At 40.0% G+C, this 27317-nt stretch overlaps 1 protein-coding gene across 3 annotated transcripts in view; it reads left to right on the forward strand.

Moving 5' to 3' along the window:
* The window catches only part of SLC35B4 (solute carrier family 35 member B4), a 54734-nt gene extending 38495 nt beyond the window's left edge, over positions 1-16239 (forward strand). For all 3 annotated transcript variants that reach the window (XR_003002265.1, XR_003002266.1, XM_024737961.1), the window contains one exon: positions 15371-16239. The gene's annotated coding sequence lies outside the window, so the exon portion shown is untranslated. The remainder of the gene's footprint in view (positions 1-15370) is intronic.
* Positions 16240-27317: the final 11078 nt, after the last annotated feature.

Genomic DNA, 27317 nt, shown 5'->3' on the forward strand with positions numbered 1-27317 from the left:
TCTTTCCTTCTACTAACTGTGTTTTGTTTGTTATTTTTCTAGTTCCTTTAGGTATAAAGTTAGGTTGTTTATTTGAGATTTTTCTTGTTTCCTGAGGTAAGCTTGTATTGATATAAACTTCCCTCTTAGGACTGCTTTTGAGTGTCTCATAGATTTTGCATCTTTGTGTTTTCATTTTCATTTGTCTCCAGGTATTTTTTAATTTCTTCTTTGATTTCTTCAGTGATGCATTGATTATTTAGTAGCATATTGTTTAGCCTCCATGTATTTGTGTTTTTTGCAGTGTTTTTTCTTGTATTTGATTTCTAGTATCATAGCATTGTGGTTGGAAAAGATGCCTGATTATGACTTTAGTTTTCTTAAATTTACTGAGGCTGGCTTTGTGGCCTAGCATGTGATTTTTCCTGGAGAATGTTCAATGTGCACTTGAAAAGAATGTGTATTCTGCTGCTTTTAGATGGAATGTTCTATATATAGCTGTTAAGTCCATGTGGTCTAATGTGTCATTTAGGGCCAGTATTTCCGTATTGATTTTCTGTCTGGATGACCTGTCCATTGATGTAAGAGGGGTGTGTTACTACCATTACTGTGTTACTGTAAATTTCTCCCTTTATGTCTGTTAATATTTGGTTTATGTATTCAGTTGTTCCAATGTTGGGTGCATATATAATTACAATTGTTATATATTCTTCTTGGATTGATACCTTGATCATTGTGTAACGTCCTTTTTGTCTCTTTTAACCATCTTTGTCTTAAAGTCTGTTTTGTCTCAGGTTAAGTATTGCTACCCCAGTTTTCTTTTGAGTTCCATTTGCATGTAATAACATTTTCCATCCCCTTACTTTCAGTCTAATGTGTGTCTTTATATCTAAAGTGAGTCTCTTTTAGGCAGCATATATACAGGTCTTCTTTTTGTGTCCATTCAGTGACTCTGTGTTGTGTGATTGGAGCATTTAGTCCATTTACATGTAAGGTAATTATTGATATGTATGCACTTTTGTAATTCTTTTCTGTTCCTTTCTTCTTTTGTTCTCTTCCCTTGTGATGATGACTGTCTTTAGTGTTATGTTTGGATTCCTTTCTGTTTGTGCACGTACTACAGATTTTTGGTTTGTGGTTACCATTAGCTGTATGAATGTAGATATATATATATATTTGTGTATACGCGTAATGTGTATATACACATATATGCGTATACACATAAATAAATACGATTAAGTTGATTTCTTAATTTTAAACGCATTTTAATAACCCTGCCTTTTTACTCTCCTCCCCTCATAATTACTGCTTTGGGCATAATATTTTACATCTGTTTGTTTTGTGTATCCTTTAACTGCTTACTGTGGATATGTTTTCCTACTTTTGTCTTTTACCCTTCCTACTAGCCTTGTATGTGGATGATGAGCTTTTTCCCTTTCATGATTTTCATGCTGCCTTTTCTTTTTTGCTTAGAGAAGTCCCTGTAACATTTCTTGTAAAGCTGGTCTGGTAGGACTGAACTTTTAGTTTTTGCTTATCCATAAAACTTTTGATCTCTCCATCATACCTGAATGAGAGCCTTGCCAGGTAGAGTATTTCTGGCTGTAGGTTCTTCCCTTTCATCACTTTAAATATATTGTGCCACTCCCTTCTGGCCTGCAGAGTTTCTTGCTGAAAAGTCAGCTGATATCCTCATGGGAATTCCCTTGTGCATAACTTGTTGATTTTCCCTTGCCACTCTTAATAGTCTCTCTTTATCTTTAATTTTTGCCATTTTAATTAGAGTGTGTCTTGGTGAGGTCGTCTCTCTTTATCTTTAATTTTTGCCATTTTAATTAGAGTGTGTCTTGGTGAGGTCGTCTTTGAGTTGATCCTGTTTGGGACTCACTGTGCTTCCTGGACTTGGACGTCTGTTTCCTAAGTCAGGAATATTTTCAGCTATTATTGCTTAAGATATGTTCTCTGCCTATTCTTGCTCTCTCCTCCTTCTGAGACCTCTATAATGCAAATGTCAGTATACTGATGTTTTCCCAGAGGTCTCTTATCCTCATTTCTTTTATCCTCATTTCTTTTTATTCTTTCTGCTGCTCAGCTTCAGTTATTTCCACTACTCTGTCTTCCAGCTCACTGATCCATTCCTCTGTATCATTTAGTCTTCTGTTGATTCCTTCTAGTGTAATTTTTCATTTCAGTTATTGTACGCTTCATCTAGTTCTGTATATTTTCTAACGAACTCTTTGTTCAAAACTTATAACTTTTCACTTGGTACTCTCAAGTTCTTTGATTACCTTTATGATTCTTACTTACCTTGAACTCTTTCTCAGGTACTCTACCTCACTTAGTTCTTCTGGGATTTTTATCTTATTCCTTTGTTTGGAACATGTTCCTCTGTCACCTCATTTTGCCCAACGTGCTGTTTTTATTTCCATGTATGGCAGGTTGGTTACATTTCCCGACCTTGGAGAAGTGGCCCTTTGTAGGAGACTTCCTATGAGTCCAAGCAGTGCGTGCCTCTCTGGTCACCAGAGCTATGTGTTCTAGCGATGCCTCTATGAGGGCTGCGTGGGTCCTTCTGTTGTGGTGGGCTGGCTACTGTGAGAAGTCCGATAGGCATGGCTCGCCCCCGCTCCGCTTGGTTGCCAGGCCCTGCCTCGTGTGGAGGCTGCTGGCCACTGGTTGTTAGGACCAGATCATGATGCAGCTTGCTGGGAAACCCCTGAGAGCCCCAGGGCTAATGCTGGCACACTGGTGGGTGGATTGAGGGTCCAGGAGATCTTGGGACTGATGCGCATCCACTGGTGGGTGAAGTCAGATCCTGGAGCTAGTAGCAGCCTGGGTCCCAGAGTCTGGCTGTAGAGTTTTCGGTTGTGTCGGCCTACTGGTAGGTGGGGCCAGGGCCTAGCAGGTCCCAGAGCTTTTGTCTGCCTTCTGCTGGTAGATGAGACTGGTCCTGAGGCTAAAGCAGGCTTGCTAGTGGGTGAGGCCAGAGCTCAGGCAGTTCTAAGTCTAGGGCCTGTTCACTTGTGTGTGGAACTGGGTCCTCTGGTGGGCAGGGCTGTGTCCCTTCCCAGTTAGTTGCTTGGCCTGAGGTGTCCCAGTACTGGTGCCTACAGGTTGGTGGGTGGGGGTGAGGCTGGATCCTGAGGCTAATAAACTAGAGGGAGGATTCCAAAATGGTGCTTGCCAGGACCAGTGTCCACATGGTAGTAAGAGCTCCCCAAAATGGCTGCCACCAGTGTCTTTGTCCCCAGGGTGTCTCCAGTTGCCTCCTCCCTCTCCAAGATCAGCAGGTAGGTCTGCCCCAGGTCCTGGAGCATGTGAGATTTTGTGTGTGCCCTTTAAAAATGGAGTCTATATTTCCCACAGCCCATTATTGGGTTTCCTGAAAGTAAGCACCACTGGCCTTCAAAACCAAACGTTCTGGGGACTCATCTTCCCAGTGCAGGACCCCACAGGGTGTGGAGCCCTCTGTGGGGCTCACATCCCTTGCTCCTTCGGGAGCACCTCTGCAATTGTAATTATTCTCCCATTTGTGGACTGCCTACCCAGGGGTGCGGATCTTAACTATACTGCAACTCCACCCCTCCTACCCATCTGGTTGTTCCTCCTTAATCTCTTTAGTTCTAGATCTTTTCAGGTTCCAGTCTTTTTCATTGATAGTTGTTCTGTAAATTGTTTTAATTTTGGTGTACCCATGAGAGGTGAGCTCAGGGTCTTTCTACTCTTGCCATCTTGAGCCTGTTCCCCAGTCTATATTTAATTATGTTAATTAGTGGACCCTAGGTACAGAACACTAAAAGAATAAAACAAACAGATTGTGCACTAAATATAGCATAAGTAAAATTCATCTCTTTAAGAACCAGCACAGATGGGGGAGACAAGATGGCAGAGTAGAACTCCTCTCATGAGAACACCAAAACCACAACTGCTGAACAGCTATCAATCAATCAACAGAAAAACACTGGGACCTACCCAAAATTATACTGTACATCCAAAGACAAAGGAGAAGCCACATCGAGATAGTAGGAGGGATGTATGAGCAATAAAAGCAAATCTCATACCTGCCAGGTGGGCTACCCACAAACTGGAAAATAAATATATCGCAGAGGTTCGGCCACAGGAGTGAAAGTTCTGAGCCCCACGTCGAGCTCCCCAGCCTGAGGGTCTGGTATCAGGAGAAGGAGCCACCAGAGCATCTGGCTTTGAAGGCCAGTGGGATTTGATCACACGAATTCCACAGGACTAGGGGAAACAGAAGCTCCACTCTTGGATGGTGCACACAGGGTCTCATGCACACCAGGACCCAGGGGAAAAAGCAGTGACCTCAGAAGATCCTGGGCTCAACCTAACTGCTGGTATTCGAGCGTCTCCTGTGGAGGCAGCGGGTGGCTATGGCTCACTGCAGGGACCAGGACACTGGTGGCGGTAGTTTTGGGAAGTGTTCACTGGCGTGAGCCCTCCTAGAAACCACCATTTTGTCACCAATACTTGGCCCCAGCCAACAGCCTGTAGGCTCCAATGCTGGAACACCAGACAACCAACACGGTGGGAACACAGCCCCACCCATTAGCAGACAGGCTGCCTAAAGTCATCCTGAGCCCACAGCTGCTCGCTAAACACCCCTTGACACAGCCCTGCCCACCAGAGGGACAAGACCCAGCTCCACCCACCAGAGGGCAGGAATCCACCCACCAGGAAGCCTGCACAAGCCTCTTAGACCAGCCTTATCCAGCAGGGGGCAAACAGAAGAAGCAAAAAGAAGTACAGCCCTGTAGCCTGCAGAATGGAAACTGCAATCATAGAAAGTTACACAAAATGAGATGGCAGAGGAATGTTTCCCAGACAAAGGAACAGATAAAACCCCAGAACAACAACTAAGTGAAGTGGAGATGACTGATAGGCAATCTACCCAAAAAAGAATTCAGAGTAATGATAGTAAAGATAATCCAAATCTCAGAAAAAGAATGGAGGTACACACTGAGAAGATACAAGAAATGCTTAACAAAGAGCAAACAGAGATGAAGGAATCAATAGCAGAATAATTGAGGCATAAGAATGGATAGGTGAGCTGCAAAACAGAATGGTGGACATCACTGCTGTGGAAGAGAGAGAGTAAAGAATGAAAAGAAATGAGGACAGTGTAAGAGACCTCTGGTACTACATTAAATGCACCAACACTTGTATTGTAGGGGGGTCCCAGAAAGGGAAGAGGGAGAGAAAGGACCTGAGATAGATAGTACTTGAAGAGCTAATAGCTGAAAACTTCCCTAACATTGGAAAGGAAATGCTCACCCAAATCCAGGAAGCACAGAGAAACGCAAGGAGGAACACGCCAAGACACCTAGTAATCAAATTGACAAAAATTAAAGACAAAGAAAAAATATGAAAAGCAACAAGGGAAAAGCAACATATAACATACAAAGGAAATCCCATAAGGTTATCAGCTGACTTTTCAGCAGAAACTCTGCAGGCCAGAAGGGAGTGGCACAATATATTTAAAGTGATGAAAGGGAAGAACCTACAACCAAGAATACTCTACCTGGCAAGGCTCTCATTCACATTTGACAGAGAAATCAAAACTTTACAGACAAGCAAAAGCTAAGAGAATTCACCATCAGACCAGCTTTGCAACAAATGCTAAAGGAACTTCTCTAAGTAGAAAAGAAAAGGCCACAAACAGTAAAAAGAAAATTAATACATTAAATGCACCAACACTTGTATTGTAGGGGGTCCCAGAAAGGGAAGAGGGAGAGAAAGGACCTGAGATAGATAGTACTTGAAGAGCTAATAGCTGAAAACTTCCCTAACATTGGAAAGGAAATGCTCACCCAAATCCAGGAAGCACAGAGAAACGCAAGGAGGAACACGCCAAGACACCTAGTAATCAAATTGACAAAAATTAAAGACAAAGAAAAAATATGAAAAGCAACAAGGGAAAAGCAACATATAACATACAAAGGAAATCCCATAAGGTTATCAGCTGACTTTTCAGCAGAAACTCTGCAGGCCAGAAGGGAGTGGCACAATATATTTAAAGTGATGAAAGGGAAGAACCTACAACCAAGAATACTCTACCTGGCAAGGCTCTCATTCACATTTGACAGAGAAATCAAAACTTTACAGACAAGCAAAAGCTAAGAGAATTCACCATCAGACCAGCTTTGCAACAAATGCTAAAGGAACTTCTCTAAGTAGAAAAGAAAAGGCCACAAACAGTAAAAAGAAAATTACGAATGGAAAACTTTACTGGTAAAGGCAAACATACAGTAAACATACAGTAAAGGTAGGAAATCATCTACACACAAATAATATGATATCAAAACCAGCATTTGTGCAAAGGGAGAGTATAAATGCAGGATATTGGAAATTCATTTGAAATTAAAAGACCAGCAAGTTTGTATATACATAGACTGCTATATCAAAACCTCATGGTAACCACAAACAGAAAATCTACAATAGATACATACACACACACACACACACACACACACACACACACACAAAGGAATCTGGACACAACAATAAAGTTAGTTATCAAATCACAAGAGAACAAAAGATGAAGGGGAGAAAAAAGACCTACAAAAACAAATCCAGGGCTTCCCTGGTGGTGCAGTGGTCGAGAGTCCGCCTGCCGATGCAGGGGACACGGGTTTGTGCCCCGGTCCAGGAAGATCCCACATGCTGTGGAGCAGCTGGGCCCGTGAGCCATAGCCGCTGAGCCTGCGCGTCCGGAGCCTGTGCTCCACAATGGGAGAGGCCACAACAGTGAGAGGCCCGCGTACCACAAAACAAACAAACAAAAAATCCAAAACAATTAACAAAATGGCAATAAGAACATACATAGTGATAGTTACCTTAAACATAAATAGATTAATTGTTCTCATCAAAAGACATAGACTGGCTGAATGGATACAAAATCAAGATCTGTATATATGCTGTCTACAAGAGACCCACTTCAGATCTAGGGACACATACGGACTGAAAGTGAGGGGATGGAAAAAGATATTCCATGCAAATGGAAATCAAAAGAAAGCCAGAGTAGCAATTCTCATATCACACAAAATAGACTTTAAAATAAAGACTATTACAAGAGACAAAGAAGGACACTACATAACAATCAAGAGATCACTCCAAGAAGATACAACAATTGTAAATATTTTTGCACCCAACATAGGAGCCACAAAAGGGGAAACTGAAAGTAACACAATAATAGTGGTAGACTTTAACACCCCACTTACACCAATGAACAGATTATCCAGACAGAAAATAAATAAGGGAACACAGGCCTTAAATGACCAGATGCACTTAATTGATATTTATAAAGCATTCTATTGAAAAGCAGTAGAATATACGTTCTCTTCAAGTGCACATGGAACAGTCTCCAGGATTGATCACATGCTGGGCCACAAAGCCAGCCTCAACAAATTTAAGAAAATTGATATCATACCAAGCATCTTTCCTAGCCACAACTCTATGAGATTAGAAATCAACGGCAAGAAAAAAAGAGAAACTGCAAAAAACGTAAACACATGGAGGCTAAACAATATGCTACTAAACAACCAGTGGATCACTGAAGAAATCAAAAAATACCTAGATACAAATGAAAATGAAAGCAGGATGATCCAAAACCTATGGGATGCAGAAAAAGCAGTTCTAAGAGGGAAGTTCATAGCAATACAATCTTACCTCTGGAAACAACAACAAAATCTCATTAAAAAACCCTCACCTTACACCTAAAGCAACTAGAGAAAAGAACAAACAAAACCCAAAGTTAGTAGAAGGAAAGAAATCATAAAGATCAGAACAGAAATAAATGAAATAGACAAAACAATAGAAAAGATCAATGAAACTAAAACCTAGTTCTTTGAAAAGATAAACAAAATTGATAAACGTTTAGCCAAGGCTCATCAAGAAAAATGGGCTTAAATAAATAAAATTAGAAGTGAAAAAGGAGAAGTTACAACGGACATCACAGAAGTACAAAGGATCATAAGAGACTACTACAAGCAACTCTATGCCAATAAAATGGGCAATCTAGAAGAAGTGGACAAATTTTTAGAAAGGTACAATCTCTTAAGACAACCAGGAAGAAACAGAAAATATGAATAGACTAGTCACAAGTACTGAAATTGAAACTGTGACTAAAAAACTCCTAACAAAAGTCCAGGGCCAAATTGCTTCACAGGTGAATTCTATCAAACATTTAGAGAAAAGTTAACACCTATCCTTCTGAAACTATTCCAAAAAATTATAGAGGAAGGAATACTCCCAAACTCATTCTTTGAGGCCACCATCACCCTGATACCAAGACCAGACAAAGATACCACACAAAAAAATTACAGTCACAAATCACTAATGAACATAGATACAAAAATCCTCAACAAAATACTAGCAATCCGAATCCAACAGTACATTAAAAGAATCATACACCATCATCAAGTGGGATTTATCCCAGGGATGCAAGGATTTTTCAGTATCCACAAATCAGTCTGTGATACACCACATCAACAAATTGAAGAATAAAAACCGTATGATCATCTCAGTAGATGCAGAAAAAGCTTTTGACAAATTTCAACACCCATTTATGATAAACACTCCAGAAAGTGGGCATAGAGGGAACATACCTCAACATAATAAAGGCTATATATGACAAACCTACAGCTAACATCATACTCAATGGTGAAAAGCTGAAAGCATTTCCTCTAAGATCAGGAACAAGACAAGGATGTCCACTGTCTGTCACCACTTTTATTCAACATAGTTTTGGAAGTCATAGCCATGGCAATCAGAGACGAAAAAGAAATAAAAGGAATCCAAATTGGAAAAAGAAGTAAAACTGTCACTGTTTGCAGATGACATGATACTATACTTGAAAAATCCTAAAAATGCTATCAGAAAACTACTAGCGCTCATCAATGAATTTGGTAAAGTTGCAGGATACAAAATTAATACACAGAAATCTGTTCCATTTCCATACACTAACAATGAAAGATCAGAAAGAGAAATTAAAGAAACAAACCCATTTACTAGCGCATCAAAACAAAATACCTAGGAATAAGCCTACCTAAGGAGACAAAAACCTGTACTCTGAAAACTATAAGATGCTGATGAAAGAAATCAAAAACGGCACAAACAGATGGTAAGATATACCATGTTCTTGGATTGGAAGAATCAATATTGTCAAAATGACTGTTCTACCCAAGGCAATTAATTTGTGACAAAGGAGGCAAGAATATACAATGGAGAAAATGTGCTGGGAAAACTGGAAAGCTACATGTAAAAGAATGAAATTAGGACATTCTCAAACACCATATACAAAAATAAATTCAAAATGGATTAAAGGCCTAAATTTAAGACTGGATACTATAAAACTCTTAGAGGAACACAGGCAGAACACTGTTTGACATAAATCACAGCAGTATATTTTTCAATCTGTCTCCTAAAATAATGTAAATAAAAATAAACAAATAGGACCTAATTAAACTCAAAAGCTTTTTGCACAGCAAAGGAAACCATAAACAAAACAAAACAACAACACACAGAATGGAGGAAAATTTTTGCAAATGATGTGACCAAAAGGGATTAATCTGCAATATTGAGCTGCACCTCATGCAGCTCAATATCAAAAAAAAACAACCCAATCAAAAAATGGGCAGAAGACCTAAATAGACATTTCTCCAAAGAAGACACACAGATGGCCAAGAGGCACACGAAAAGATGCTCAAAATCGCTGATTATTAGAAAAATGCAAATCAAAACTACAATGAGGTATCAGCCCACACAGTCAGAATGGCCATCATCAAAAAGTCTAGAAACAATAAGTGCTGGAGCAGGTATGGAGAAAAGGGAACCCTCTTACACTGTTGCTGGGAATGTAAGTTGGTACAGCCACTATGGACAACAGTATGGAGGTTCCTTAAAAAACTAAAACTAGAGCTACCATATGATCCAGCAATCCCACTCCTGGAGATATATCCAGAGAAAATCATGGTTCAAAAGGATACATGCCCCCAGTGTTCACTGCATCATTGTTTACAGTAGCCAAGCATTGGAAGCAACCTAAATGTCCATTGACAGATGAATGGATAAAGATGATGTGGTACACATATACAGTGGAATACTAGTCAGCCATTAAAAAAGAATGAAATAATGCTATTTGCAGCAACATGGTAGACCTGGAGATTATTATACTAAGTGAAATAAGTCAGAGAAAGACAAATAGCATGTGATATTGCTTATATGCAGAATCAAAAAAAACCACAAATGACCTTATTTACAAAACAGAAACAGATTCAGAAAACAAATGTATGGTTACCAAAGGGGAAAGGGGGGAGGAGGGATAAATTAAGAATTTGGGATTAACAAATTCACACTACTATATATAAAATAGATAATCAACAAGGACCTACTGTATAGGACAGGGAACTCAATATTCTGTAACAACCTAAATGGGAAAAGAACGTGAAAATGAACAGGTATATGTATAATGGAATCACTTTGCTGTACATGTGAAACTAACACAGCAGTGTAAATCAGCTATACTCCAATATAAAATTTTTTAAAAAGAAATCACACAATTAAAAAGAAAAAGAATCAGCACAACTTTACCAGATAGACAGGACTCAATGTTCTTAAATAATACTAAGCCTGTAACTGCATCTTTGGAATGGCCTCAGCTGCTTCTGAAGCCCCTTCACTCTGAAATATAGGCATAGAGGGTGGTGATTCTAAAAAGTTATGAACCACAAGCCTAAAAAAAAGTAGCCCTTTGGGAGACTAAATCATGGTTTAACTTCCCAGCAAAATGTATGATCTCATCAGTGGAGCAGTCTTCTAGAGCAGGGGTCCCCAACCCCTGGGGAACTCTATTAGGTTGGGTTAGGGTTAGGAACCCTATTAGGAACCAAGCGCACAGCAGGAGTTGAGTGGTGGGGAGGCAAGCAAAGCTTCATCTGCTGCTCCCCATCGCTCACATTGCTGCCTGAACCATTGCTTGCATCACCACCTGAACCACCCCGTCCATGGAAAAATTGTCTTCCATGAAACTGGTCCCTGGTGCCGAAAAGGTTGGGGACCACTGTTCTACAGGGTACCCTGTGATTCCAGTGCCAGCAGCAAGACATAACCGCAGATGCTGCAGCAGTGCCTCAGCCTCATTAGTAAGGGCTCAAGCACACAGGTGGATGTCAGAAAAGATTCCGTTTCTTTGTCCTCGTCTTACATTCAGCATTCAGCTATCAGAAATCAACACAGATGAATGAATGGAGTGTGTATCAAAACTTTTCTTTAAAAGAAAAAAAGCACATCTGGCTATGCAAGTATTTAACAGTCAAAGGTTTTCAGTGATGTTCTTTATCTGCAGATTAACTTAATAAAATCATCCCATCATCAAAATTAAGTTATGTTCATGTTTGATTGTTTTTTAATCAGCACTTCAAGAACTTAGCATCTGGCTTTATTATTGCATGTGACTACATGGTGCACAGATGCTTTCTGAAGCTGAGGGAGCATATGATGATAATTATTGGAGGTTTATTATTTCCTACAATAGCTTCAAGTGAAGTTTACTGCATGAACACACTCCTTTCATGAAGGCCACACATCTATATCAATTTCCCAGAATCTTTAACACTGTTACAATAATGGGTTTCATTCCAAAAATTAAATGGCATGAAATAGTAGCAATAGCAAATGTATATTTACCATGTGTGAGGCACCTTGCTCCACTTACATTAACTGATGTAATCCTCATGACAAATCACTGAAGTTAGAAAATTACCCTAGTTTCTTAGGCACAGAGGAGCTAAGTTGCCTCACATACTCATGTGTGGGATTGGAGTCTGAATTTGAACCCATGAAGACCAAGTCCAGAACCTACACTCTCGTCATCACTACACTATGCTACCCCTAGAATCTTAGTAAGAAACTGACTGAGCTTCCTTTGCCTTACGTCTCTCTGTTTGGTGTTGATCTCTATATGTCAAATGTCAACAGTCAGTCTTGAATCTGTTTTCTCACCCTTATGTTAACCTGTGTCTTTGAATTCATCTTATTATCTACTTTTCCTCCCAAGAGTTTATGACCTGTTCTGTGATACAAGCAAGAACAAAGTATTGATAGTAGAGGGGGATCAGAATGGCAGAGTAGGAGGATGTAGAGCTCACCTCCCACCACAAGCACATCAAAAATACATCTACATGTGGAAAAATGCTCACAGAAAACTAACTGGAAACTGGCAGAAGATCTCCCATACAACCAGGGTTGCATGAAAGATTCTCACATAATTGGGAAGGACAGGGAAGAAACATGAGGTGGGGACCTGTACTCCTGGGAGGAGACTAAGAGGAAAAGGGAGATTGCAGGGGTGGACACACGTCCTGGGGAGTAAGCAGGTCAAGCCATAGACTAGGCATCCCAACCCTGGGGTCCTGAGCAGAGGAGACAAGCCCCCTTGGCTGCTTGGAGAACCCCTCGGACAGGTGGAAAGGCTGAAGGAGCCTAGAGTCCACTTGTCAGGAGTGTGTGGGTGCTGGCTTGCCACCAGACAGGGCAGAGAGAGGTCTGCCCTAGCGGCTACCACCTTGCCATGCTCCCAAATCCAAGGGAAGTGAACACCCCAGCCCATTCATTCCATGTCACAGCCTGGCACTGGATCTAGGGTGGCCAGGTCCTGGGAAAAGATCCAACCTATTGAGGTAAAGGTGGCCCAGGGGCCTGGGGTGTGGTCCAGATGGGGAGGGGGTGGGTATTGTTGGTGCTTACTCAAAGATACAGAAATTAGTGCATTTCTACTAATTTAGAGAAATTTAAAAAACAATCCTGTTTAAAATTGCCTTAAAAAAATACCTAGGAATAAACTTAACCAAGTAGGTGAAAGACCTATATTCTGAAAACTGTAAAACATTGATGAAGGAAATTGAAGATGATTCAAAGAAATGGAAAGATATCTTGTACTCTTGGATTGGAAATATTAATATTATTAAAATGGCCATACTATCCAAAGCAATCTACAGATTTAAAAACTCCCTATCAAAATACCCAGAACATTTTTCACAGAACTAGAATAATCCTAAAATTTATATGGGACCACAAATTGCCAAAGCAATCCTGAGACAAAAAGAACAAAGCTGGAGGTATAACCCTTCCAGATTTCAGACTATACTACAAAGCTACAGTAATCAAAACAGCATGGTACTGGCACAAACACAGTCAAATAGATCAATGGGATAAAACAGAAAGCCCAGAAATAAACCCATGCACCTATGGTCAATATGCAACAAAGGAGAGATTATACAATGGAGTAAAGACAGTTTCTTCATCAAGTGGTGCTGGGAAAGCTGGACAGCCACATGTGAAGCAATGAGGTTAGAACATTACCTCACACTATATACAAAAATAAACTAAAAATGGTTTAAAGACTTAAATCTAAGATCTGAAGCCATAAATCTCCTAGAAGAGAACATAGGCAGAACACTTTTGACATAAATCATAGCAGTATTTTCTTGGATCAGTCTCCAAAGGCAAAATAAAAGCAAAAATAAACAACTGGTACCTGATTAAACTTAAAAGTTTTTGCACAGCCAAGGAAACCATCAACAAAATGAAAAGACAACCTATGAAATGGGATAAAATATTTTCAAATGATGCAACCGACAAGGGGTTAGCGCCCAAAATATACAAACAGCTTATATAACTCAATATTAAAAAACAAAACAGTCCAATCAAAAAATGAGCAGAAGACATGAATAGACCATTTTTCCAAAGAAGCCCTACAGATGGCAAATAGGCATATGAAAAGATGCTCAACATTGCTAATTATTAGAAAAATGCAAGTCAAAACTACAGTGAGGTACCACCTCACACTGGTCAGAATGGTTATCATCAAAAAGCATAGAGATTACAAATGTTGGAGATGATGTGGAGAAAAGGGTACCTCGTAAACTGTTGGTGGGAATGTAAATTGGTGTAGCCACTATGGAAAACAGTATGGAGGTTCCTTAAAAAACTGCGAATAGAACCAGCGTATGATCCAGCAATTCCACTCCTGAGTATATATCTGAAAAAAATGAAAACAATAACTCGAAAAGATACATGCACCCAAATGTTCATAGCAGCCTATTTACAATAGCTAAGAAGTGGAAGCAGCCCAAGTGCCCATCAACAGATGACTGGATTAAGAAGATGTGATACACACACACACACACACACACACACACACACAGAGGAATATTACACAGCCATAAAAAAGAATGAAATGTTGCCATTTGCAGTAATGCAGATGGACCTAGAGAATATTATCCTATTGCAATAAGACAGAAAGACAAAAACTATAAGATATCACTTATGTGGAATATAAAAAATAATACAAATGAATGTATATACAAAACAGAAACAGGTTCACAGGTAGAGAAAACAAACTTGTGGTTACCAAAGGGGAGAGTGAAGTGGGGAGGGACAAATTATGGGTATGGGATTAATAGATGCAAATAACTGTTGTTATGTATATAAAACAAGCAACAAGGATATACTGTATAGCACAGGGAATTATACCCATTGTCTTGTAATAACTATAATGGAGTATAATCTGCAAAAATAATCGCTATCCTGTACACCTGAAACTAACACAATATTGTATCAACTATACTTCAATTAAAAAAGAAAAAACCTCTGGGTTTTTTTGCCATAAAATGCTATTTTGTATACCCAGAGTTGATTTTTGAAATCTTAAAAAATAAAGAAGAAAATAAGTACCAGTGAAACAGGACTCTGAAACAGTTCTGCTTCTTAAATGCTCACATCAGAATGTTTCTGTTATTCCTGGTATCTGAAGCACATGACTTTTGGGTTAATCAACATTATCAAATGTGCAGTATGGAAGCATAGGTAATTAAATCACAAAGCCTTTATCAATGATTTGCCTAAGTAGCTGTAATTTACAGAATGTTTAATGTATGTGTTAATCATTCTTTTAGTTTCTCCAAGTTCTGTCTCAGAAAGCATTTAAATTATGTTATCTCATCTACCTGGATAAATGCCATCCCTGAATTACACTTTGATAATAAACCTTCAACCATTATAAGAGTTTTATAAGATCATTACAAGAGTTTTCATTTTCAGTGATTCAGTATCTTTGGCACAAATGGAGTTTAATGCATTATCCACTGGATTGCCTAATATCCCCTTTTCAAACAAGAATAAATGTTATAGTATTGCTCAAATTTTAGTTCTGGAAAACATTTGTCTCTGCAGATGTGTTTGCATATGTAATTTTGTCAGAAAGTAAAAACTTAACTGTCATCCATTTTATACAAATTTTATCAGAATTAGGCTTAACTACATGTAATAGAAACCCAAACTACAGTAACTTAACCTAATGGTTTATTTTTCACAGGGAAGTAGGCAGGTCGGGGCTGGTTCAGCCACTCAAGAAAGTCACCAAGGAAAGCAAGTGGAAGCTTCCATAAAATGGCACGTCTGCAAAAGCCCACGTCTGCCTACTGTCACAGCTATACGGCTCCTGTTTCATTTCTGCCTTACACATCACACGGGTACATGTCATTAGAGGGATCTGTCCCAGAACACTGCTGGCAAAGATTCTGTGGACTGTAGATTCCAAGACTCCCAAACAGGGGAGCGATTAGGATTAGATGGGGAAACAGCTGAATTGCCAGCAGGCAGGCCAGCACAGTGTGTCCCATGGCTGGACTATTAAACAATAATACTTAACTTCCAGACCAACAGTTCGAGTAAAACAGCATGCCTCTGCCCAACACGACGCGACATCCCTCACACAAACGAACACGCGCTCATTCTTTCCCCTTAAGTCCCCAGGTCCATTTCTAGTTTGGTCGAAATTCCCCTTTGATATCCTGTAACCTAAAGCCAAAATTTAAAGTTAACCACCACATGTCTTATGTAAAATGAAATAGGTTGAGGGCTGGGGATTTGTTGCTGAAAATAAAACTAATTTGCTAATGTTAATACACTAACATATTCTTAGCAATGCAAGGAACAACACAGGCAGGCTTACTGTTAGTCCTCATTTTAGCTACTGTTTGTGAGGCCATCATTGGTATTTATAACTTTTTATTCTACTCCTCATGCTATGTTCCCTTTGGTCAAGGGTCTTTACCTTGTGGAATGACCCAAACCTTCATTCCTGAAGGGTCTGAGCCAGCTGCTGCCTGCACTGCTGGTGTCTTCCATTAACTTGTACCTCTGGGCATGTAAACACTAAGAAAGTTTCCCAGAGGATGCCTTGAGTCGAAAACACTTTTTATCTCCATGATGTGGCAGGACCTCTGTTTCCCCTTCACAATCAGGCTCAATCCCCACCAGCAACGATAACATTCCCCTCCTTTGCCTATGGCTTCAGTGACTTTAACAAGTCAAAAGCGACCAGGTGGCAGTCTCAACTTCCTCCTCAACTGAATTTGTTGCATTCCTTGGCAACGGCATTCCTCCCTTGGGACCTAAAACTTGTAGCCCAACAGCACTTAAAGTTGTGAGAACACAAAACACACATTTTACAAGTGTTTGGTTAGGGGTAATGGTGTGAAACCACTTCACATCTACCTCCTAATTCTTGGACCCATGTTTTCTCTCTGTGGGTGGAAAGGGAAGGTGCTAGTTTAAGCAGATACTTGCAGGACAGCAGGTTTTAATTGCTCTTGTAATCAGCCCACATTGAGACTGAACCAAAGGCAAACCAGAGCCTTTTTTTTCTAGCTGTCACACAAGCAGCCAGGGCTCAGGTGTTTGTTCTGGTTTAGAACAGCTTGAGTGACATGGAGTTGGCCTAGCTTAATCTGTCTCTGCATCTTCCTCAAATGCTACTTAAACACATGCAAATGAAACACACTATTTACAGTGTTTCTGGTGTAAAAAATCCTGAAAGTGACATTTTTTCTTTTTCTTTTGAAGGCTCCCCGGTCCCCCCAACCCCCTCTCTTTCTTTGGTGGGCCCATTTTAAATGTGTTAAATCTAGGAAAAGATGTCATCAAAAGGAAGAAAACAGGTGGGGAAGAAAGAGATGAAAACACTCGTTGACAGTTCACTTCTGTTTTGCAGCTGTGAGTGCCGCAGATTTGAATTGTTACCTCCCTCACCACGCTAATTAATTCTCTTAAAAAAAACCAACAACCCACATCTCCTTCCTTCAATCAATGTCAACAGCCAATTACAATCTTTCATCACCCAAAATGCAATAACACAAATGTTATCAAGGGAGGAAACAGTTGGACTGACAAGATTAGCAATTCACTTCTTCTTTCTTAATCTTGTAATCACATGGTAGGCAGCAGTTTACAGTAATATACACCCAAGTTTGCCAGTAAATTACTCTAGAAAGGCCTTGTGTAAATTCCCTGTCATGTCATGTCTACTTTTGGCACAGAAGCACGTGTCTTCCTACAGGAGGCACGGGATGAATTAAGATCAACTCTTTAGAGAGCTTTTTTCTTATCCATTAACCACTGCAGAAGGTTGTTAATTACGTAAAGAGGGGCACCCTTGGTGGAATATATAACCATGAATGGCATTTAGGGGCGTCAGAAAACCAAGACAGCTGACGGTGACAGAAGGTATTTCACCGATGCTAAGACTAGCACTTTGCTGTCATGTGCTGGACGACAGAAGGCTTCCTGCCTTATGGGGATCAAGTATTTGTTGATATGATTTGGGTTTTTTCCCTAACGTCTCTGGGAAGCCCAACTTCGTTATCGGTGCTCAAAAACCACACTCCCCACCATCCCAGGGGGTGTGAGTGTAACGGGTATGAATTTTAGATCACAAGCGAGATTGTGAAAGCAGTTTCACATATAACTGATATAAAGAAATTGACTTAAAGAACTGATTCCCAGCCCCCATCCTGCCAGGCTGGTGGGAGTCCCAAGTTCTGTCTTTGCCGCGGCTCCCACATCTCCCTGGGGTTGAACAAAGACCCAGAAGGCTCATGTGATGTTTAGAAAATGAATGGGGGGGGGGTGTGTTTCTGAATTTCTGGTCATTCTTAATGGTGAGGTCCCTGAAGCCTGGTGACCTTGCATCTCCAGTACCTGCCCTGGAAACCCTGTCTTGGTGTCCCCTTGGCTGTGTTACTCTCAGCATTTCTGTGGGTCCAAATGCACGACATACCTCAGGTGCAGGAGCACAGAGGCTCTGGGGGGGAATTAGAGCCAGGCAAAGGCTTTTAATGGAGGAAAAGAATGGAGAGGCAGAAGCAGATCAGTGCTCAGAGAAACAATGTGTTTAATTGTAGATCCTGTACCTCCTGCCTTGGGAAGAAGGACTGGGGGCTCAGTTTAGAGCCGTCTGTCTGCCTGGAATTCTTCTAGCTTCCAAGAGGACTTAACCACCCTGCCATTAACTCCCCCTACCCCAGACTGGGGATGGTGCAGCTGGTGCCCAGTGGGGTCTGGGGGGCCCCTGGCATCTGCCGATGCATCCACGCCAATTCCTTGATTCTAGATCCTGAAGGAGGATTTCTCCTTCCTGAGTGGCTACAGGAATTTCGGCCAATCTTAGAAGAGCTTATCTGAGAGCAATCACACTGTTTTCGGAGCCGCTCTACTGTGGAAACTGGAACACACTTCTTACTTTCCTAAAGCCCTCTTCATCATTTCTGCCAGGGCTCCTCAACAGCCCTCATGCCAAGAGGACTGTGATCCTAGAACTGAACAGCCCAGGAAGACATGACGATCAGGCCTAACACTAACCAATGCTGGAGTCACACACTTTTGATACAGGATCAGATCTTGGCAGTCAACAGGTAAGTCAACGAAATCAGAATATTTCTTAATGAAAACATATGTCCCAAATCTCTGAATCATCCATAAGTAGCCAAAATAGAACCACTGTAGATAATTTATGGAAGACACGAATTATCTGAGTCAGCATGCGTAGTGCCTTGTGCTTGACAATCTCCCACCGAGAGTGAATGAAAATACATCTATTTCAAATCAAAGATGCACACACTCTGCTGTGGATACCGCATGCTGAGTTCATTTCACACAGCTAAAGCATAGATTCCACAAACACGCTTCACTGAAACAGTTCACAGGCATTCGAAGGTGCTGGTGACAAATCTGCACCTCTGCCATTTCCAGTACCCAGACTGCCCTTGGCGGATGTGGCTGGCGGGGCATGCCAACGGCTTGTTTTGCAGGCAGGAATATATGACGATAAAGGAAGCTTAAAAATACACGATCAGGGCTTCCCTGGTGGCGCAGTGGTTAAGAATCTGCCTGTCAATGCAGGGGACATGGGTTCGAGCCCTGGTCTGGGAAGATTCCCACATGCCGCGGAGCAACTAAGCCCATGTGCCACAACTACTGAGCCTGCGCTCTAGAGCCCGCGAGCCACAACTACTGAGCCCACGTGCCACAACTACTGAGCCTGCGTGCCACAACTACTGAAGCCCACGCACCTAGAGCCCGTGCTCTGCAACGAGAAGCCACTGCAACGAGAAGCCCACGCACTGCAACCAAGAGTAGCCCCCACTCGCCACAACTAGAGAAAGCCTGCGCACAGCAACAAAGACCCAACGCAGCCAAAAATTAATTAATTAAAAAATACACGATCAACAAGTTATTGATAATGGACTATGAAGGATTAAGAATTCTTACTAAAGTGTACTATTCTAATTGATTGTTGACTGTCAACAATTCACAAGTGCTGTGCCAAACTGTAAAAATACCAACCTGGAAAACCTTGGAACTAATTTCAAGGCACTTACAGTCTAATGCGGCAGTTATACTTATTGATGGTCCCCATCACCCAGAGACAACTACTGAAAAATATTAGTATATTTCTTTCTAGTGTTTTCTATGCCTAGATACCATATACCAAAATTCAGATAATTAAATGTACAGTTTTATGTCCGTTTTATTTACTTCACACCATTTTGTATGCAGTTCTTATATTCTTTGAAAATGTGCAGTTCTTATATTCTTTGAAAATGGGAGTTTTAATGACTTCATGTCATTCTATTACGTAGATGCTCCATAACTGTTTGAACAAATTCATTATTGTTGAATATTTAACAACAGTTAACAACAGTTTCCAAACTTACTTTATTATAAATAGTGATGGACACCCTTGTATATAAATCTGTCTGCCTTCATCTGATTCCTTTCTTAGAATACATACCTCGAAGTAGATTTATTGGTCCATAGGCTGTGAACATTTCTATTATAGATTCCTAAAGACATATGGCCAAGTTTTAGTGGCTCTGTAATTCACATAATTCGTTAGGCAAGTATTTTTTGAGCAAGCTACTAATGTACAAGGTATGGTACTCCACCACTAGGAGAATATTGGTGAGCAAAACCAACGGAATCCCTACCCTTACAGAACTTACAATCAACTGAGAGTCTAGACCTCACCTGAGAACAAGAATCTTTGTAAATTTAATGTTAAATTTCATGCAGAATTAAGAGCTTTGGAGAAGGTAAAAAAATAACATAAGGAAAACTTTGGCTCTCAAAATACCATTTATGCAAATAATTCCAACAAATTAAAATTTGCTAAGTGCTATAGCAGCTGTCAGATTACTCATAAATTATGTAATTACCCATAAATTATGTGTTCAGTTGGTTACGGTTATGGAAGAATATTAGAAATTGGTTCAACTCCAAAGGATACTCGGAGAAATGAAAAAAATTATTGTACTTTCACAATTTAAAAACGAAAATGACTAACTCATATGTCAAAGGAGTTGTCTATCTTTCCAAAAAGTTATCTAGGAAAAATTGCCCAAAATGCTAGTAATGGGAAAATTTAAAAGGAAGGGTCTATTGGAAATTTCTATATAATGTGATGGGTTGAGCTGACATGGATGAGTCCCCCTCCTGTTCCAAACCCATAGATATTCGGGGGGAAAGTGTAACAAGGACGGGAGGGAGGGAGGAAAGAGGAAAGGAGAAATATTAAGCTACGAACTAGGAGAACATATTTGTTATATATGTATATCCTTTATATATATATAAAATAAAGACTATCCAGCATTTATAAAGAACTCCTGAAGTCAATAAGGAAAAGACAAACAGCAGAACAGAACGACAGGGAAAAAAGACACCAACAGTATTTCGCAGAATAAAAAACATCCATTGGCCTCTAAACATGAAAGGATGCTCAATCTCATTAATAATTAGGGAAATAACATCCTAAAACCAGAGTGATGTATCATATGTTACAGTCATCAGATAGGCCAACTTTTCTGAAAAGTCAGAAAATGGCGTGTGGACAAGAAGTATATCAACAGGAACTTTTTATATACTGATGTGGAGTGTAAACTGGTACAACTGACTTGGAAAAGAATTTGATGTTATCTTTGAAACCTGAAAACATGTCTGTCCTGGGACCCAGAAATTCTACTCCTGGCTCTACCCAATGAGAAGCTCTTATACATGTGTACCAGCTACAAATCCAAGACTGTTCATGATAGTGCTGCTTGCTTTGCAAAATAAAAATAAAATAAATAAATGGAAAAGATCAAAATTGTCACTGACAAGAGAATGAGAAAATGGAAAAGTAATGAATGAATGAACTATAGCTTTACCCATCAACAAAGATGAATCTCGAAGACATACTGTTGAATGAGAAAAGCAAATCTCAGAAGATGACAAAGTGAATGATAGTATTTTCATAACAACATCAAACAATATGTACTATGAAGAAAACACAAGGTAATGGGAAACTGAAAATTGAGGACTGGTTAGCTCTGCCTCCTGGGGCTTACATTTAATAAGGGGAAATAGACAATAAACAAGATAAATAATGAAAATGAATGTTAGATGGTGAGAGTGCTGGGGAGACAAATGAAGCAGGGAAAGGGGGTGAGGGGATGGGGGCTTTAGACAGATTTTACATGGGTTGATCAGAAAGACCTAAGACAGTGATGTGTGAGCAAAGACCTGGAAAGGCGAGGGAGCGAGCAGTGTGGTTATCTGGGGGAAGAGTGTCCAAGATAAGGTTACAGGCAAGTTCTCATCGGTAGCTTAACTTCATATGTGCGTCAGAACCAACCAGCATCCTTCACCTTAAAGCTACCTTGCCTTTCTGTTTTTCCTTCTTTTGTCTAGCTTTCTGAATCATATATTGACTGGGTTTTTAAGGACCTGCCCCCCAAACAAGCAAGTAGAGTTATTATTTAGGTAAAATTATTGGCCCAAGAAACAAATCTTCATTTGGCAGAATTCGTAGTTAGATCAGGAATTCTGCTACAATTTACAAGTACTGTAATTTCAGGAAGAATAGATTAGATCTCTGTACCTAAGCTCAATGATCCAGTAAATAAAGAATTTACATATCCCACAGTGGCAGTTGAGAATACTTCTGATTTTACAATTGGTAGGAAGGTACTATAACTTATAGGAGTTAGAGAATTAGAGGTATGTATTAGATAATAGAATTTTCAAGAGAACATTATAAACTAGGGTGAAAATTAGATTTGGGGCTTTAGTATCTGGGATTCTAATTTAACATGCTGTGAAATTCACCTCGTCAAATTGCTGAACTAATCTCTCATGCCAACAACTGCCCAGGTTAACAAAAAACCTGGAGCTTTTCACATGTTAATAAATAGGAGAAAATATGAAACTGCAGACCTTTCTCCTTCTTAAATGCAAGCAGGAAGTACGTGACCTTAGCTGAGTCACTTTGACTGCGTGGAGGCATTCTAATTAGTGGATCAAACTGCTCTCATCTTTCATAGTTCTTGTTCAACACAACTTGCTGCATATGCTTTTCGGAAGCAGTGATACCACAGATTCTGTCTTGGTGCTCGGCTGATTATTATATGGAGGAGCTGTTATTTATATGTTGATTTCATCATCCTTCTAAACAACACCTTTTGCTATCAATACAGTTGGGGATTGGGATGTTTTCATTAACCAGGTACTTCAGGGAAGAGATTTTACACATGTGACCACTTCTCCAAAGAATATGAACTTGATAATATATGATGCTCATGCACTTGGAGATCTGAGTGGCAAAAATGCAGCATCTCATCAACATTGCCAAAGTCTTTGTGTAGGGGGTTTGATATGGTTTGGGAGAAGAGGGTCAGGTCAGTCTCTGGGTGCCCTCACACCTCCTGCCCCCCACAGGGACTCTGCTTGAGTCCCGTACTGAGAGAAATCACCTGAGTACAGAATTCTAGGTGGTGTTGGTGCTCAGTGGCTTTCGGTCACAGCCCAGGTTTCATTTTTTCCCCCCATTTCTCTTTTGGTTTTTGGCTTATTTGTTTTATTAAGGAGATAAACATTGTGTGTATATAAAACTATTCCATAAATATAAGCCTATATGTGTGTATTATATACAGAGATATGTATTATTTTAGTGAGTTTTTCTCTATGTGTATTGTTTTGTTTATATTCTTATCCTATTTTGCAGTTTATTTCATCTCTGTGTTCTATATTTTGTCTTTTAAAATGTATTATTACATGTCCTAATGTAACACTTGTAAAATACTTATTTTGAGCTTTTAGTTTAAAATAGTTGTTTCACTTTCTCAAATGTTTTTCATTTAACAAGTCCATGGAGAAAAGTCCATATGGAGACTTTCTACTATGGATTTTTTTTTCTTATTTTAGTTTTTATTTATTCTTATTTTTTGATTTTTAAATTCTTGTTCTTAAGCTTTTATGTATCTCACTAATTCAATTTTTAATCTTTCTATATTTAAATTATTTTATTTCTCACATTGTATGAATAGAAGTGGAAAGACTGACTCCACGTGACCTACACATAGCGTGAGCATATCAATTATTATCTACATTAGGATGCTTTTGAGAACGAAAGGGAGCCCTGTTAAGAATTTTGCTGGCACAACAGGTATAAACTGGGACAGCCCCAAGCAAACTGGGATGCATGATGACTCAACCCATAAGGGAATTTTTAGGTCCTCCCCCACCTTAGCATTCCTAGGCACCATGAAACACAGCAGCATTTCTGGTTTTCCCTAATAGATTCTTCATATCTTCCAAACATGTGTTGCCAAAAGTACTTATAAAAATAAAAACAGCTAAGATTTATTGAGCATTTATCATTTGACAAGCACTTTATATGAACAGTTCTGGGGGGAAGAGGGTGTGAACTTCCCCTGAAGGTAGATGTAGTTTCTTCCCAAACTGGGATGGTGTAGCTATTCACAGTATGCCCTTCCTGTGCTGATGTGAGTTTCTGAATGCTCAAACACAGTGGTCTCTGATATCCTTCCCAGTGGATTTGGGGTCAGCCTTGCCAACAACATGCTGCCACACAAGAGGGAAAAGTCAGAGGGATGGTCTACAGGCAATGATCGCTCAACAGTCTGGGCTGACTTGGTGAAATAATACATAACCATAGGGAGGTGGCCCCAGAGGGGCCCCTTGCAGGCTGTCCACTTACTCTGTACCTTTTTCTAATTACGTATCCTTATGCTTCTTTGTAGTTTGACTATCCTCCCTGTTGACAAAAGGAATTTCCTGGTACATGCAGTTCTTTCCTCTCATTATAAGGCACCTGGGGAAGATGGCTAATGCAAGGGTTAGCCCTAGTGGGGCTTCTTTTTAAAATGGGAGAACCAGGGACTTCCCTGGAGGCGCAATGGTTAAGAATCCGCCTCCCAATGCAGGGGACGCGGGTTCGATCCCTGGTCAGGGAACTAGATCCCACATGCATGCCACAACTAAGAGTTCGCAGGCCACAACTAAGGAGAACACATGCCACAACTAAGGAGCCCATGAGCCACAACTAAGGAGCCCACCTACCACAACTAAAACCTGGCACAACCAAAAAAACAAAATTAAAAAAAAAAAGGGAGAACCATATATTTGCTGACCACCTTCCCAGACAGAGCCCTAACTGGACAGCCATGGCCCTCTTAGATTGCCAGAAGTTTAGAGGAATCCATCCTACTCCCACAAACAGACCTTAGCTGCCCCTGAGGACAAGCTGGTCTCCTGCAATAATTATCACTATCATATTTTATGGAATCTAAGATGTTACAAATTATACACCATCATTTTATATTCCACCAAGAAAGAAAAACAATGCTGCCAATTCGGCTATGGCATGCCATCAATTTAAAAATGTGCCCTTAGTTTTAAAATATTAAAATACTGAATTAGTTCTAATTTATCAGTTAGAACAGAGGAAACACTTTATTTTTCCTTCAGTTTTCTACCACTTGATTATTAATTTTCCACCAAGACACAACACAGCGGGTTGGAGACTTGAGGCTGGAGACCTCATTCATTACAGCGGGGTTCATTACAGCCCCTACACCGCTACCCCACTCCCAGGTCTGTGAAATGACATCTCCATCAGTCCCTCCATGACTGAGCCTGGCGGTGGAAGAGACGGAGACTTGAGTGAGTTGCCTAAGGTCAGACTCCAAGCTAATGGCTGAATCAGGGGTTGAACTCAGGAATTCTGACAGCAGCCTCACATAACTAATAACCATTATATCATGGCGCCTCTCCACATATTTAGACAGGGCCTCTCAAAAAATTGCTTTTTTGGGGGTGGGATGAGGTGGGTAGGGATTGTGATTTTATATTACACAGTCTACATTGCAGGACATTATAAGAGATAGCTGTGTCAAACTCAAGACTCTTCAAGGCCTGTAAGGTATGGAGAGTGTGGTCCACATGTTCAGACAGCACCTACTTTGGGAAAACTAGGAAAGAAATGTCCCCCGAGTCTCATTACCAAGAAAGGCTGTGCTGCTTCTGGGCAACTACTTGTCTTTATCTCAAGGTCACCATGAATCCTGAACCTGTGGAACTGCTCGTGCTTCCTTCTTTACTGTGACTACTAGGAAGCTTAATTTTGTGACCCTCCTCCAACAATTAGGGCTTGCACTTGACATATTAAAGCATCATCTTTTTTCTCTTTGCCTCAATATCCTTACTTTTTCATGTGTTATCTGATTGAATTGAATGCACCACTGTACACGTCCTCAAACCTTTTTGGAATGCAGTGGTAGACCATATATACGTACATACATACGTATGTTCATCTTTATGAACTCTTGAAAATTTTGTGCTTCCTGCAAATTGAAACGTACATGTCCAGGTTAATATGGCAACATATTACCAGCTACCTATCCTAACTTCCCATTCAATAAATAACGAAACACACTGCCCTTATAAAATCCAAACAAAATAACAGTAACAAAAGTAACTGGTACTAGGAATGAAATCTAAAGTTAAGTTCATATAGAAAGTCTTGGAATATTTATTGAGTGCAGGATCCTGGGGGAGTAGAAAGAAAATATATCCTGGGAAAAGCAGAATAAATATTTTAAAAATGTAAAAAGAGTTCCGTCAGCTCTCACCTCTTGTTTTTCCTACTAGAATACAGAAATAAGATTACTCCATTACTGTAGAACTATTTTCTGAAATGCTTCCCTTCCCTCACTCTCCCTTCAGGCTTTTAGATTAAGAATTTGACAATAAGAAAGTAATCATATAAAAGAATTGGTAGTAAATACTGACATTACTGAAAAGTCCAGAGAGAAATAAAATAACATTAAGTATTGAGTATAAAGCCAAAACATCTCTTAAAGATTTATTTGGGGAAAATAGAAAGAGGGGTGAGGGTCTATAAACTGAGTCTACAATTCCTAATTAAATTTATAACTGTGGGAATGGAAAAGGCAGGGAGAACTACAAACATTTTAAATTCCAAGATATACATCAGGGTAGGGAAAAATATACCTTCCAAATTACTATAAATGAAAAGAACAAAAAAATATATAGCAAAAGACATAAACCAGTAAGTGAAATGGTCAAAAAAGAGTCTCAAACTGTCAAAATTTAAGATGAAACGATAGAAAAAGGACTGAGCTCATCAGTATTAAAAAGAAATAAAAATAGTTTTGCTCCACAACTGAAGTAAAAGGCAGAAACCCAGACTGAGTTAAAAAAGAACATCCGGGCTTCCCTGGTGGCACAGTGGTTGAGAGTCCGCCTGCCGATGCAGGGGACACAGGTTCGTGCCCCGGTCCGGGAAGATCCCACATGCCGTGGAGCGGCTGGGCTCGTGAGCCATGGCCACTGAGCCTGCGCGTCCAGAGCCTGTGCTCCGCAACGGAAGAGGCCACAACAGTGAGAGGCCCGCGGTACCACACACACAAAAAAAGAACATCCAACTGCATGTTTCTGACAACAGTGAGACCAAAATCAAATCACATGGAAAGAATAAGAGTAAGAGGATAGCACAAAATGTATCAGGCAAATAGAAATAAGCAGAGGTGACACTGATATTACCAAAGGAAAGTTCAAAGCAAAAAGGATTCAATGAAACAAAAAGGACTCTTTTAGGACCCTTTTATATTGAAACAAGGTGA

The sequence above is a fragment of the Neophocaena asiaeorientalis genome, unplaced genomic scaffold, assembly GCF_003031525.2.
Source record: "Neophocaena asiaeorientalis asiaeorientalis breed wild unplaced genomic scaffold, Neophocaena_asiaeorientalis_V1.1 scaffold364, whole genome shotgun sequence".
Lineage (NCBI taxonomy): Eukaryota > Metazoa > Chordata > Mammalia > Artiodactyla > Phocoenidae > Neophocaena > Neophocaena asiaeorientalis.